The 15272-nt window shown below is 32.0% G+C and overlaps 1 protein-coding gene across 1 annotated transcript in view; it reads right to left on the reverse strand.

Moving 5' to 3' along the window:
• Window positions 1-15272, reverse strand: part of LOC137924203 (small G protein signaling modulator 2-like) — a 61982-nt gene that overhangs the window by 37834 nt on the left and 8876 nt on the right. The gene's annotated exons all lie outside the window — the stretch shown is intronic.

The following is a 15272-nucleotide window of genomic DNA, read 5'->3' on the forward strand; positions in this document are numbered from 1 at the left end:
AGACCCATAAAGAATTTTACACATATTATAATAACACACATGCTAAAAGGTAGTGGAATCGGTATGATATTAATAGATCACAAAATAAGGAAAAACAATGAAAAAGTAAGTCGATAAACAAAACAAGATATACTAATATAAAATGTTATACAATTTATTCACATTTTAAGTTTGATTATTAAGATTTAATTCTTGAAAACTATGTCTTTGTAAATATAAATTTAGAAAGGTCCTTTTACTCTAACACTTTCACTGGCACTTTAGATTTAAATCTTAACTATGAAAATCTTGGATTGGCCTTAAAAGCGAATACAGGCTACAAAGTATTTGATTTTTTTAATTTGTGTACTGCTAGAAATATTTAAATTTGCATTCTTCAGTCGATAGATACCCACTGCAAGGCATTACCCAAAGATAGCCAAGATGGCCAAGATGGCCAGTACTGTGCTGCCCGCATTCAGCGACTTCTCGCGATCTTAACTATATGTCGTCAGTCCACCTCGTGGAGAGCCTATCCACGCCGCTCTACACATCTACCGGCTTGTAGAATTAATACTTAGATTATGGGAAACAAGCGTAAATCACTGTTGTTCTATATTAATATATCGACTCATAATATAATACGTAAACCTTCGAGTATATACTGTAGATACATATACGTAGCTGAGTTCGCATACGGTCACATTGTTGCTACCATCTTGCCTGTGTTATTTTAAGCTAAGCTAACTATAAAAATCTTCTTTCTCTTTTTCATGGCATATTTAAAAATTTTAATATTAATTTTCTTGAAACTGTCACTAATGGATTCCGTAAAAGTAAAATCTAAATATAATATTTATAATATGTAAGTAGTAGCTCCGCAGTACAGGGCTGAGACTTGCGATTGACTGATTGATTATTTAATGGAATTAGACGTTATTTTGCAGAAGTCCATCCTAAATAAGAAAAGGACCAATATATAGCTACCACCGCACATGCAGTCGTAGTCGTGCAATAAAGTGCACCGCCCGCCAGCCCGCTGATAAATGCGCATGCGGCAAACAATGCGAATTACACAACTACCACCGCTAAATCACTCAACACGTGTTTCATCCCTCCACGGGGCATCTTCAGGAGTAATGTTCCACCGATTAGTGCCAAACACAGTGATTGATTGATTGTTATATGCATTAATTAAAAAGGATTATCACCGCCCACTAACAAGTTTCAAGGTTCCAGTTTCCATACCGCGATCGCAAATCCCACCATAGATATCTTTGGGGGAGCCGACGACGATTATACAAATAATATTTTGTTATACGAAAATAAATGTATTAGAAAATCAAATTTCCACTTTTTGCACTATAAACCAAAATAACAAATATGTTTCGGGATTATGAAAAATACTTATCAATGTAAGGTGAATTTTACACAGTGCGAATGGTTTTATTAAATACCTCAAGCATAGGAATACCTGTTCTTTACCATTTTTTTCTTTTCTGTTATTTACACACTATTGTTGAAGGGGAGATATACAATAGATGTCGTTGTGATCCTACCTAAACCGCTTGCGAAAGAAACCTAACTCCCATGTGGTTTTATTTAAGACGCTCAGGCAGGAAAATGCAGGTAATACTATGGCTTCTTGCCTAACCACAGAAAAATTCAGAAAGTATTATCCATGATCAATTAAATAAACTGTGTACTTAATGATTGGTTATTTGTGTAAATGATTTGTAGGTGTAGAAGTTTAGGTCATTTGAAAAATAGAAAGCTTAAAAGCATTTAAACCTTTTGCCGATTATCTCTATAAAGTGAGCACTCTGAAATATATTACAATAATTATTTTTTTGCAACAAACCAATAAAGTCTTGCTGTAAAAAGTCTACAGATGTAGATAATAAACAATATACAGTAACACAAATTTTGTAATGAATTTTCTTACTATATTATCGTTACGTTATTCATTATTTCTGAATTGAATGAATTTCTGATAATGTGAACCATATATTAATTGTCAATAAGCTATACATTCACCCTTGTTACGCTTGTAACCAATCATTTTATGTAAAAGATACAAATGAAACAAATATTTACTCTTTGGAATATTTATTCGAAGCACTTTCGAAAAGTCAAGGCATTGATGTTGCGCAAAGTCAAATATGCATTTATACATAGAATACCGCAAAATATGTCGATTCCATCGGGAAAAACCTAGGAAGAACGTCGACTGTTACTCTTTCAAAACCAATTTTATAATATTTTTCTGTTCTCAATCATTTATTCGGCACGTTATCACGTCTCATCATCATCTGTATCGAGATGATATAAAAAAAATACCACAATATTAACGTAAATGTGTTCTGTGGAAAACTGCAGTCAGTGCCAAGGCAATTCTTTCACTTCAGCAAATTAGTAAACAAGAAAATCGTGTATGTACGAGACTGTGCACTGGCGTCCGCTAGAGTGAGGTAGTGAGCCAATGAGTCCTCATTAATTAATTATGGGAAAAGTAGATACTTTACTGTTAAAACACAAATAGACCGTATAAAACAATTACAAATCAGATTAATTTTATATAGCTTGTAAACAAAAATATAAAATTAAAGCGTAAGCCGAACTATAATCAAATATTTAATATCTGTAAAATACTTTCAGTGGGCGAAAATTAAATATAACCTAGCTTTTGAACAATATTATATAAAACAAATTCAAGGAGCCCATAAGTCAAAATATCTTGCCTCACAGTTTAAACAGAGAAAATATATGACACCATACTTAAAGACATACGAAATGTTAACAATCACCTTAGCTTTAGAACTCTAAACAAAAAACTTAGAGACACATTTCTTACGTGTGGATGACATATCTACCATATTTATATATATATATATATATATATATACTTTATAAGAGCGCCTATTTTCGCCAAAAAACTGTGTTACAGTTTTGCGATTTTTTATGCACTTTTTATTGACAGATAAATATGAACAAAATTAAAAAGAAATATGTAAAAACATAAGCATTGAATTTTTCGCGGATAAATATACTACATAAATTTTAATCGGCTATTAATAATTTGTAAGACGATTCTACGCTTTATTTCAATATTGTATGTTACGAGCCGATTATAATTCACTTCTATTATATTTGATCTCCCAAAGCGGGCGGCGGAGTTAATAGAGTCGACGCGGCTTTGTTTGTCACCATTATTATTTGATTCCTTTCTTACTGGAAATTGCAGAATTATTTCGTATATTATATCTATTTATAATATATCTAAAAATTTCGGCCGGAATAGAGACGAATGTATAAAATGCAAATTATACAATTGTATATGTATAATGATACAATCTTAATGTTGCAAGTTCGTGCTACATTTTAGTAGTAGAAATTAAGAATGAGCTTAATTATTTGAAAATGAAAACAATAATGTAATCAGATAGAGATTTTCTTAGATCCTCGACGAATGGTGTAAATGCGCTATTATGAGAACGGTAATGAGATGACTCCTTAACAATTGCTTATGTTTGTAGAGATCGGTTCAGGAATTAGGAGATTTGTAGATGAACGAAAACATGGCCAGTCATGGAGTGAAGACTACGGACTTGCTAGTGCAATTGAGGACTACACTACACAAGGTGGATAAATGAGCTTATCAAACCGGCCTTGGCTATATTTGTGGAAGGCTTATGTCTAGCGATAGAGATCCCACAACTGAAATGATAGTAAAAGAAATGATGAAAACAAAGAGTTAAATTTTAACATATATTAAATAATGATTTTCACAATATACAAAGAGCACCATAACAAAATTAATCCATTAGCTACACGTCGGAGTGAAATGATAAAATGCGGTAGACAGGTATTGTTCTGTATCACACTACGCTCTCACAACGTCCCACGTAATTAAGTAATTTTTTATTGTCACACACGATCATTTGCTTTCAACCAAAGGCAGCTGGTACTCTACAAGATGTACAAAGCGAACATAAATCTCTGCGGCTTGCTTCAATCACACGTCACACGCGCCGCAGAGGGTAAAGAAAATCGATACACCGCACAGACGACCACAACATTTATCCTACAAATGTATCCTAAAATACGCTAGCTTAGAACTAAAATTTACTCGCTAAGAAAAAAATAAATCTATTTCACAGGAAAACATTTCGTTTCACATTTAATCTCATATGGGTCGGTACATTTATATATATACCGATAAAAGATCAAATCTTTTTTTACAGAACAGCAAATGGCCCACAAGGGTGGACGATATTTTGTAAAGTCCTTTAGCTGACTACTCGCCGAAAGGAATATTCATACCAAATTACAAATCTCTCAACCTGTACTTTCAAAGACATCGTGAAATATATATGAACACTCAATCTAACCAGTGTTCAATGCCGTCGAGATGTTATACAAGATTTAGCGTCCCAATTAATTTCTAACATCATACACTACAGCTTAACAATTTTGTCACACAACGTAATATGTAAATTATTCAGCATTGGCAGTAATGACAGGGTCTGCGTGAGAAGACATTAATTTAATGCACCCCGTTAAGCCCTTGAACGCATCACTAACTCTAGGATTGACGGTGTATTTGCAACACAAATTAATGGATAAACTCTAACCTTATTTTACCTTAAAAACAAATTTACATTACCGATAGATAACCGTAATATAAATTTGTAAGTAATAAATTTATTTGAGCTTGAAGGTTCAAGCTTTTTACGAGAATACGATTTCTGGTATGAAATTAAATATAATACTTTTTTTGAAGTACGTCATAAAGATATTTTGAAGAAATTAAGAGGCTCATAGACGTACAAAACTAATAAATATAGACTTGCAGATTGGCAGGCAACATATGACCGCAAGAACCTTTAGAATCTGGAGTAAAAACCACAAACCAGCAAGCGTTGCGTAAGACATCCACACACAATTTGAACAGGCAACCTAGTTAAGACTATTGAAAAACGCTGGATGCAAGCGATTTCCTACTGATCCTATTGTAAATCTGTAAGGGAGGTCTGTCTCCTGTCGTCATACAACTGAAATAATGATCATGATGATGAGTAGCGATGAAATTATAAGACAATTTAAATATTATAAAACAAATTCATTTGAAATTAAAATTTAAACAATGTACTAGTAACTTTGTATAGCATATATTCTGTTCTCGTTCTACACATAGAAAAGCGTGCTCGCTGTGCCAGCAAAATGAAAATAATTTATCAGAATTAATCTCGTAAGCCGCTGGTAAGACAAGCTCTGCGGTAACATGCATTGACGAAAAATATACGTAGATATTAGAACTTAAACTCGTACCTATTTTTTATTATTTACAACGAAATTAAATATTCCTCAACTAATTTTTTTACTTATTGAAATAAATGCAATTGTAATAAATTGTCTTCTTAAAAGATTAAGAAAATATCGATGGAGAATTAAGTAAATAAATTTAGAAATCATATTAATTACATGTTATCGGTTCTTTTTTAAAATTAACAACATATGTATCAATCAAATGGTACATAACATTTTGCATGATATGTTTACAGATTCAAAAAAAAACGATCATCTTGCTAAAATTTTATAATTTTAAAATGAAATTAATAATCTTGTTAAGAAATACGCAAAAAAAATTTAAAAAAACATTGTTTTGAAAATCGATAATTTTCATTCATAAAAAAATAGGAATTTTATTGAAAATATTTCCAGAAAGAAACTTAATAAAAATGTTCAATCTCGCCACTATGAGTGGCAGTCTCATTTTAATCGTTAATACCGCAGAGCGGAGGTTATTTCCCGTAGAAAAACGTTTACCTATCCTATTTCGAGGTCGGTCACATCCACTCTAATTTACTAAAGCCATCCAATACCCTTCCCGCAGGTGCAGGAGACAAACATAAAACCTTTTAGAGGTTAATGGTGTTTTGTCTCCATTAAAACCTAACGCCCCGCTTTGTTTTACTTCACTCTGAACTACCCTTTTCATTCCGATGTCGATAAAATGTTAAAATCATGCCAATGCTTTTAAGTCCCTCGTTGTTTTTAATGTTTTATGATAAAAAATAACGTTTTTGTATAATATTGCAGGAACGATGGACAGAATTTTATTTAACAACTGGGCACATTATAAATTCCGAATCCCAAGAAATAAAATCTTGAAGTTGAATTTTTAAATACTTCAAGATTGTTCTTTTCATTCATTTTTTATTTTTGTTGTCATTTCAGCCATAGGAATTTAGGCCACCTCCCAGATTTGTTATAAGTTTGGTTGAAAACAGATTGCATCCAGCTTTTTTGACGACCTTAATGAGGTCGTCTGTCCACGTTGTTAAGAGTGGGAGGTTCTATGGTGGCTTACAGGTCCGTGGTCTTCACTTCAGAGTCTTAAGTTTCTGAGGTTTTATTTTTCTGCGCGAAATGTGGCGTTTTAATCCATTATTCGAAATGAATTTTAAAGCACAAAGAAGAACTAAATTAAACTACTACTATTTTTAATAGATATTGGTCCAAAGTTTTGTAATGCATTTTTGATAAACGATAAATTTAAAAAGTATATCGCCTTTTATTGGCAACTGACACGATATTTCAGATTTTAAACATTGGCGCGTAGCCAAATGGAACGTACATAAAGAACATAATTGTTTTCTACTTTTTAAAAACATAAAATAGTTTTCGAGGGGTAATAGCAGTAGCGCACAACAGAGATAAAGCAGCAGGCGCCTAATGGTTTTACTTTGTAATAGCCAGTTTTTATATTGTAATTCTTTTATAGTTTGACTTCGCAATTTATATAATAAATGGCGAACTGAGGTACTACACTTATTTATAGTTAACCAAAACTGTAAACCTCTTTATTCCATAAATACTTGCATTACTAAACTTTATAGAGAAAAATATTCCAATTTAATTTTTTTATTTTCATTTATTATTCGCAACATAGTTTTAAATTTTTTCGTATCGCAAAATAATTTTATTCTAAAATATCATTGAATAACTTCGCGTACAGCAAAATTTAATCTCAGCTTATCCTTTTGAATCCATTGATATAACTTAATGCTATCTACGGTTTCGTCGAGAAATGTTTGTTTATTGCTTTTATGAAAACTAGAAATATAATTTTTCGCTTAAGTTGACCATGTTCAATAGATTAAATTAAAAAAAATCCATCTATATATTAATATTTTTTGTTACAAATTATTAGTAAAGAAATTTTAAATACATAAGCGACAATCCATATAAAGACGGTACACGAAAGCAACGGAGACTTGAAATACAAAACTTTAATGTGATGATATTTATTTACCCCCTGTAATCACTAGTCTGTTCGACTTTCTTCGATGTATCTCGCTACCCCAGCACTAAGTCGCATTCGCTGGACAGAGTTAATATTATGTAATATATTACATCACATTATTTAATAATGAGCTAAGAATGCGTTCACACAAAAAAAAATCTCTAAAAATTTTATTATTACTATAAAAATCCAGAAATAGAGAGTGCGTCAGAAAAAGACATTTATATCATAACACTAAAACATTGTCACTGCGCATCAAAATAGCCATGAGTGCACGTATCTTTACATTTCTTTACTAATATTGACGCTTGCCCAATCAATGACACAACCATCTATCATTTTCCTTTGTTTACAAAGGTACGTCAAGTTTTTGCAAGCTTTAAGAACAGTCGCCATATGACATGAGTGTTATATGAACTCTAACAAGCAAATATACTAAAATTGCGGCACTCTCTAACCCAAAATACTACAAAACTTTAATATTACTCCTTAGTGAGACACGCGGGCATGATGATAAGGCGGATAGTCTTATTCTGAACAACTTATTTAAATATATAATTATCAACACCATCATGGGTGGACGTCCTTACGCCGCGCTTGCCATTTATACTATTGTTGCAAATATAAATACATAAAAATACATATTTATGTCATTGATAATACAGACAACACTAAGCTTCATGTTTATCCTAGGACGAGGGGGGTTTCAGTCTGTATAACATTCAAACTTCGAGCTATAGAAACTCAATTATGAAATTTATTGGACTATCGTTTGTGCTGGATTTTCAGTAATTTATCAAAAGAAAAATAATAAAAACCCAAACGGAAAATCAACACCACTAGTTAATTTCGATGCCTTCTGTGAGGCGAAAGTTATCTATTACCGGAAAATATATTTAAAAAAAAATAATCCGAAAATGTACAAACCTTAAATCAGAGACGGCGAAACAGATTTCAATCAGTGTTGTAATTATAAAGGAAAATAAAAGCTCGATTTATCTAATAAAGAACATTTCTCTCTTTGCGAAGTTAATGAAAGGAAAGAGCTGCCCCGGAGGGGCGTTCGCTAAGTGCAAACACTAAGGTTGCGATATACTCCATCGCTCTGGATAAAAGCTTTTACAACAGCACGATCAAATACATGGACTCGTATCGTATCGAGATCTGTGTTTGTTTTAAAGACTTGTCTTTAAATCAATATTTTCTTTTATAGTTATGATTGTATATAAAATCTTTTTCAAAAAATAATACACAGTTTGTCCCATGAAATCATTGACAGTCCGAAATCGCATTAAAAGTCTAATAAAATTAATTAAATCTATAATTTTTCTCGCAATATGGTTATTTAAAACTAGATGTGGTAATAAATTTAAGTATATGGTTTGTGACCAAAATTGCCACATTCTTTCAAAATCTTCTGATGTCACTTTCCAACGTTGCACAGTACTTTATTCAGACGGTTTTTAAAGTACATGTTTTGATAAAAAGTACTTATTTTCTTTTAAAATCAGACGAAGAATAATTAATTACAGTGACAAGTAATGAAAAAAGTATTTCTTTACATGACTATAGAAAGAACAACGTTTTGAGTGACAATGATCTTAAAAATAAGTGAGAGATTTTATAATTTAAGTTATCTGTGATTAGCTACTGTATACTCTGTTTACCGATTTCGACTTTTCGTTCAATCAAAACCTGTGTACAAGATTAATTTAATCCACCAACTTCTAAACACATGCTGTACTTAATAATAAGTTTTTTAATAATGTCTGACTTCCAAACGATCAAAATTTCAGCAATGTAATACTCCTTTCATCGATTAACTTTGAATGGTAGCCGAAGTAATTTATCGAACTTTCAAAGTACGTAAATGTGCAAAATTACTCAATATTAAATTTCGAAGCTTCGGATTCCAAGAAACTCGTATTAAATGTTGTCAAATTAAAATCTTTGTGCACGAGTTCTATTATTTTATTACAAATTGAAACGATATAGGCGTTTACCTGATTCTAAATACCTTTCATTAAAATTTGAAGATACCAGAGATAACGAAGTGGAACATCCTTCACAAAAACACGTTTACGATTGCAATTTCAAAACATAAAATAATAAGTCACTACTGACCGATTCCTCTGGCACTGAATTAGAGACCATTCAACTAAACCAAAGCTGTTTAGGTAAATTTCGCAGTGATCTCTATTATTCCTCATTATGTAAAACATTGAGAAATTTAACTTACGTATTATTTACAACTATGCTTTTTAAGTGGCTAAAATTAACAGTTCCTTTGTTTGATATATAAAAAAAAATCAAAGAGTTTTTAGTGGCTCAAACCTTTTTGCTTTATGTAAATTCGACAGTTCCCTTAGGCGACAACGCTCTGGCTGTTAATACGTTTAATTTTTAGGATTAGGAGCCTGCTGAGTTTTTGGACCAAACTCTTGGTAGTCACAAGAAGAGAAGACCAAAAACCCCGATCTGAATTATCACTCGAAATATGTTTACCATTCAGATTAGTTTATGGCTGGAATCACTGCTACAGTCAAATTATGATAATAGTGGAGATAACTCAACTAAGTCTTAATACAAGTTATTAACCAAGTGCAAAGTTACAGTGCTACCGAAACCGCTGTACTATGCCTTAAGAAAGCACAACGAATCGGGTGCCGAGATAGAAAGAGCGTGGTCGCCGCCATCACGAACATTGACCTTCATGCCGCGCGAATTTCTAAAGCGCGGTACAGCAGTATGCATTATATATGTAGTGTATATTATATATGTATCCATTATATATGTAGTATGTATATTAACCTTCAGTTAATATTAACAAACAGAAAATTGTGTGTGCAACACTTTACGCGTTATATGTGCGCTTTGCATGAAATTGGAAGCTGCTCCTATCTTAAAATTTGGCACATATTGCGAAGTATAGTGAGGCTTCAGCTTTATCCGCTTGCCTAAGAGAGAAGACTGAACAAGAATTTTGTACATGGACGACCGAAAAAAATCAAAAATTACATTATTTAAATGTGGGAGCAGGCTATTTCTTATAATAACAATACAAAAGACAAATGTTTGTTGTCCTTAAATAATCTATTTCCAAACTACACAATAGCATATTTGGGCTTATAAAAAATTTAACTAATTTATCGGCTGCTTTTAGCTGTCAGTTACGCTCCTGAACATTTCGTCTCCATCCATTAATATCCGTTACAAATAATGAACATTCAACTCGATGCTTCTTACACTGTCAAATTTTACGCTACAAATTATTTATAAACAGAAATAGCAGTGTAAATAGAGTTATTTGTAAACTTTCGTATTTTTACCGATTTTTAATATGAATGTACATGTGGGTCAGTACATATTCAATTACTTTTAAGCTTTCGTTTTCACATTTATTTGCGTATTATACCAATATGACGTACTAATTTAAATTATTTGTATTTGTTAATCCTGATTCGGTTCAGCTGTCAAAAAAAATCGATGTCAAATTTCATGTACCATAAATTGGAAAAATATCATCAAGCTTGACAACTATCCTCCTTATATATATAACTAACCTATTTGCATCAATTCACCGTATATCACAGCAACACACAAGATTGTTGTTAATTATACATCTTATTCATAAAACGCTTAAGTGAAAATTATGACATCGACTTATGAGTAAACATATACTTACATCATTAGACTCCTCTATAAACCGTATTCACTACATAAACTATGATTAACTATATAACATTTGTATTTCATGGAATAATAAAACAGCTAACTTATTTAAAAAAAAAACGATTTTATTGTTTGTCGTATAGAGATTATAAGTCATTGAAGTTTCCAAATTATGTTTATATTACTATCTTTTTTCAACGTTATTCTAGTATACGCTTATTATAATGTTTATATTTATAATTTTATGAAAAGTAATTACAAATATTAAATTAATTTAGTTAGAACATGATATCTTGTCGCGAAGAATTTCCTAATAAAATTTTAGAAACTATAAAACTCATTCTCTTTATGTAACTAATTCTTACTTCACTTGCCTGCTGTTTGGTGTAAATGTTTTGGAGCAATCAATATGAATCTCATTTCCACCACTTCTAATACATTTGTTTGCCCTTTGGCATTTACAGGTCCACGGGATATAAAATAACGAAAATAAAGAACAAATTTAGAAATCTTGGCTCTGCTCTTTACATTATTTATTCAACCGGATTAGGATACCGCTAAGCTCTCAGGTAATATCGAAGGGCGCTTCATGGAATGACTGGGCTTTTGAAAGGAGTTTGAGCTGTCAGAACTGAGTGTCATTTAGCTTTCCAATTTAACGACCATTTCGAATGCCGAAGAATTCTTATGAAATATAAAAACACACACGATATTATATTGTGGAAGCGTTAAGTAAAAAAGCGTGTGTTTGAAACATTTTTATAATAATCTATTTTTATGCATATATTTAGGCATTATGACCGGACTACATAACTTTAAAAATGTATGTAATGTTTAATTATGTTACGTGATTATTCTTTTCAGTCTTTCTTAAGCTTTTAATGCAAATAATCTAAAATCTTCTTTTTGTAAAATAAAGACATTCAAATATGTAATTGTTTTCTATAAAACAAACTATTTTTATACATTGTATTCGTAAGTTAGTGCTGCTATTCAAATAATAGCAAAAAGTCCCCATCGAAGTTATATTTATTTCCATCAATAAAAATTTATACCTTATATAGCCTTCACATGAGTGCGATGTCGTAAATTATGCGGAGCGTTTTACTAGTCCTGACGGGCTCAATACTAACCCGAAAAATGTAGAGCAATGGGTATAACTTACGAGTGTTTGTGCAAAAACACAATATAATATTTTTTGTATAAACATCATAACAAAAACTCTTCTTTTTTCACTCTCCGTATTCGTTACATTTTCTTATTTTCCTCTATAGTTAGTTTGTGTAAGCAAGACTACTAAATAACACAAAGAAAATAAGTCTTTCCAATTTTTATCAATGCACCGCAGCTTTTCTCTATCTATTTTTGTCACAAATATATTTGCTGTTCAGCATTTAAATATTCATAACTTTTAAGATAGCGGGCTACAGGTACTTAACTTAATATTCTTAACAATAGCTGATCTTAAAAACTCTGAACGCCACGGCTTTGGTTCATAAATATTACACCGGATTGGAAGGCCGCGAAGATCTTTAGTCGCTAAGGGGAATATTTCATTGATTAATTGGGCAAAAACGACACTGACAGATTACCACGGAGTGGACTCAATACACTTCTAACATTCAGATTAGAGTACCCGAGGCCTAGAGCTCCATAAATATTTGTCGTTCCAAACCAGATACGCCCAAAGTAAGGCCATAGGTATATCATAATCGCAGCGCTTGACAAGCGGGTTTTCTTAAAACTTTTTAACGACCCCAGCTATTTGAGGGCTCTCGTTCTCCTATCGTATTTATTGGACAGGGCATTACAATCTTATTCACTTTTTCATATAATTTATTATTTATTTGCTCATTTTTCATTCGTCGTATGATCTTTCTTTCTTCACCTTATATTCTACATTTTTCTTAGCATACCATACCATACAAGTTTTCCTTCCATGCGTCGCCTCACTTCCGTCACCTCGTTCCTCAACTATTACAGATACAGGTATTTATTACTTTTATTATTATTGGCCTACATGTTTACTTTGCTATTCAATATCCTTCTAGCAAGCGGGTTAGCGATCTCATTGTGGTATTTTAGTACTGAAACCACCTTGTCGCGCTCTTCTAAGATATGGTGCGAAAGTGGATATGAGTAAAAAATAATAATCATATTATGCGACTCTTAATCGACCTGACCTTGCTAGGTTCATAAGGAGGCGCTAGATGCAAGCCGTTTTAACCAGTTCTATCGGCAATCTATAGAAGAGGCCGACGTTCAGCAATGAACATTCCTGCTGCTGAAATGATGATGATTGTGATGATGGACAATGTGTTTTTATACACACTTTAACCTTAATCTTAGTCAAATAAGGAATAACAATAAACCGACTGAACTTGATGTTTAAAGTTTTTGTTTTTGATGTGTCGAACACCAACATAACTATTTAAAGCCAATTTCATTGTCTTATTTTAAATTTTATTAAAATGATAGTGTTACCACTAATTGATTATTAAATCAATAAGCAATAACATTGCTCAACATTTTTGTATTGTTCCGCTACTAGCGAACTTTGTATTAGGGTCAAGGCCTGCAAATCAATAAAAGTAATTTAAGCAAGTCACAATGCCATATCTCTCAAATTAATTTACTTATGTTCGTTCACAAAACTTTCCGCTTGGAAGAAGCTAAGACCTAATGTTATGTAACAGCAGCCTGAACTCATTAGCCAGCCGCCCTTATAATCCATTTGCGTCGAGAAATAAGCCGCTTTTGGGTATTCATAATGAATTTAGACCTTTGTTATAAAGTTAGTTGAGTAATGGATAAGTTTTTTTCATTCTTAAATATCTGGATATAATTAAGATTTTTGCGAACGCTACATTTTAGTAGCATTAGATGATAAATTTAAGAATAGTTTGAAGTAAAAAGTTAATAAACGAATTCTTCCGAGTGTATGACAAGGACAAGCATGCATATTGTAGGACGTTGTTGATATCGTCGGAAGACGATGGAGCAGGCGGCTTCTTACCAGTCCTTTAATAAATGTATACGGGAGGCCTATGTACAGGAATGGACATCCCGCGGCTTCAATGATAATCATCATATTAAAACGAAGCTTTTTTATTAGCTTTATAAAATACACTATTTTAGTTAATCGGAAATATTTTTTATTATCTATAGACTACATTGGGGTGTATTACAACATCAAATATTTTAAGTATAAGTAAAATTTAATAGCAGTAAATAGCAAGTCATTCTGTAACGCCTAACGATCTATAAAATGTGTACAAAACATAAGTGGAAAGTTTCGCGCACGATACAAATAAATTCAGTCGAGTAGTATTCGAAGTGTGGCGGGGCGGAATGAAACGGAATTTTCTTGCGACTAGAATTCTTTATTGAACCTTTTGCATAACAGAGAGTCCTTCGAAATCGTTCGAGCGCTCGAAACCCTCTTTGTAGTCTCCGTTCAATGAGTACTAGAATAATCGTTTTGTGGAGCTTTTATTTTTTACTGTTTTAATTTTTATAACACAAAAAAAATTTGCAGGTTATATGATGTTTCGGTTCTACACAGGATTTTCTCACCCGATTAAGATTTTATGGCACACTATTAGTGTGATAATTAAAATAAATATAGATCCTAATTAATTTTAAAAAAAGATTTTAAAGCCTTTTCGCTTATCGTATTTCACCCATTACTTTCACAATTTTTAAAATAACCCTTTTATTTAAGAAAATCGCCAATACAAAACGCACGAGAGTCAAATTAACTTAGAAATAAATCACATTGCAAATATTTTGAATACGTTTTTGGAATACTACATTTTTTTTAAATTATCATCATTTATTTTATTAAGTGGACAGTTATTATTTATATCATTCTTTCAACCGCAACATGGTTAAAAAATTGAAATAGAAATGTTAATAATAAGAGTTAAGAAAATTAATTAAAAGATGGGCACATACAATACTTTAAAAAAAAACGTGCGGATGCAATTATTTATGTATTTCTTTTGCTCGGTTGCCAATGAATTTATCTCTTTATTGCTGTGTTTCCGTGCTATGAGTGTGAATGCCTCCGCACAGTGCAAACTTCTAATACATGTAAACACATCTCTAGCCCGTTATGACTTACCAATAAGTTAAACTGTGCATCGATAATAATGGTAATCATGTGCCAAGTAATAGCAACCGATTATGTTGAGTTTCCGCCTTCTTGAGCGTCTGAGTGTCGAAATGCTAAACGGGTATTATAAAAAAGTAATAGCCTATGCTGAAGTCTCCTTAAGAGAGCCCGCAAAACTCCGCACTCCATGTATTA

Source organism: Battus philenor, unplaced genomic scaffold (genome assembly GCF_028537555.1).
Source record: "Battus philenor isolate CCGP_79_NKW_IND1 unplaced genomic scaffold, ilBatPhil1.0.hap1 SCAF_23, whole genome shotgun sequence".
Classification (NCBI taxonomy): domain Eukaryota; kingdom Metazoa; phylum Arthropoda; class Insecta; order Lepidoptera; family Papilionidae; genus Battus; species Battus philenor.